The following is a 2,081-nucleotide window of genomic DNA, read 5'->3' as shown; positions in this document are numbered from 1 at the left end:
ACGCGCCATAAGGCGCAAATCCTTCCCCGTGACTAGAAGTCAAACCAGGTGTCTCCGGGAGGGGGGCAGGGTGGCCGGTCCGCCTGCGCGGGGGCCGCTCACCCCCCTCCCAGAGTACGGGGTCTCCTGACCGAGGGCAGTGGAGGAACATAATGACCCTCCCCCCCCCCATAACCTCGGTCGGGAGCGAAAGGGCGGGCCGGGTCCGCACGGGACCGGACCTGACCCATAGTGTCTCTAGTGGATATGGTATGACCGGACGGGGGGTCTCCCGTCCGGTCACGGAGAATTTGGAGGAGCGGGCCGGGGGGGAAGTTCCCCTTGGGAATGGGGGCGGGTTAGGACCCGCCCGGTGGCCGATGGCGTCCCGGAAATTATGCGCGAGCGGTTCCTGGGATGCCCTCTTGATGACCGCAAAGGGTCCGGCAGAGGTTTTAGTGGTTAAGTCTCCTCTCCGGTTTTGTCGGAAAGGAGAAATCCCACACTAACCCTGGAGAAGTCCCGTATTCTTCGGGGATGTGCGTAATGCATTTCCTCTTCCTTAACAAAAAAAAAATGTTGCTATCGAGATAAGTCAGAATGATAATGTGAATATAAATGATTTGTATTAGCGTGTCTCATGCTGTAGATAATAATCTTAATCCGTAATATAACATCCGCGTTTTTGCCAGATTCTACGTGAGCTAGGAATGTCGCGACGGTCGAAGTGAAATTTTGACGACCGCCAATATTTTCACCAGGATATACTTCTATCGTTATTCCTATTAACATGTATTCTATTAACGTTATTCCTATTAACAAACAGTCTTTACAAAAAAAAAGTATTAAAAGAAAAAGTACAAAATAAAAAATACCAAAACAAAAACTACATAACAAAAAGTACATGTTAACTTAAACAAAGTGCAGATGGTTTAAATTAATTATATTAAAAAAAGAAGTAAAATCAATATAATTAATCAAGTACGTATTATATATGTATGTATTTATTATATAAGTAATTATGTGATAAATATCAATTATACAAAAAATACTAAAACAAAAAATACCAAAAAAAAGACAAAACAAAAAGTACATGTTAATCTAAAGAAAATGCAGATGTTTTAAATATTTAAAAAAGAAGTGTGATAAATATAATTAATCAAGTACGTATATGTAAGTATTTATTATACAGGTAATTGTGTGATAAATATCAATATTGTAATATTCAGATATTTTGAATAAAAAACTTTTTTTTTAATCAGTTATGTTTTATGTCAGCGTTTTATGTCAATTTGTTGTTTTCTATATCTATAGCTGGAATACATCCCTAGTAGCACATATTGGATTCACATACGTTTTCTAAACGTATGTACCATTTCATAACTGTTTAAAATGTTTCCCATACGTTTCTAAACTGTATTTACTAATTTACACGTTTTCATGTAGTATATTGTAATTCATCATATTTTGTTACTATTAATAATTAAACGTTGAAATATCGAAGTATCAAATTGAGAGAGTAAAACTTAACATCGAGGATTAAAAACTCGGCGTGTTCCAATCAATATATTGAAATACAAACACACAATTAATATATAATACGATTTGGAGTAAGAGGAGTAGCATACATAGAAAAAAACATTAATTCGTACGTTAATTCACTGATGTAAAAGAAATATAAGATTTGACTTATATATCGACAAACATACATACAGTAGTTATTATATTCACACATAGAAAAAATTCAATTTTATATATGGCAATATATAATTTTGAATCCATAAACGATTAACATTGATTCTACTAACAACAGGCAAATATATATATTCACTTATGTTTTAATTTATGAAACAAATATATTCATACAATATTCATACAGAAAAAATATATATTCATATAACACACACACACACACACACACACACACACACACACACACACACACACACGCGAGCGCGTGCGCGTTTATATGTATACACATGTTTGTGTGTGTGGGGGGGGGGTATATTGTGTATATTGGGTATATATATATATATCCAAAATGGCTGAAACTTCGGTGAGTAACTGTCAACAGATGAACAACGAAATTCACTAGCTTTTAT

Source organism: Odontomachus brunneus, unplaced genomic scaffold (assembly GCF_010583005.1).
Source record: "Odontomachus brunneus isolate Ranch 3 - 2012 unplaced genomic scaffold, Obru_v1 Obru_scaffold_185, whole genome shotgun sequence".
Classification (NCBI taxonomy): domain Eukaryota; kingdom Metazoa; phylum Arthropoda; class Insecta; order Hymenoptera; family Formicidae; genus Odontomachus; species Odontomachus brunneus.
Note: the sequence above shows the minus strand (reverse complement) of the source record.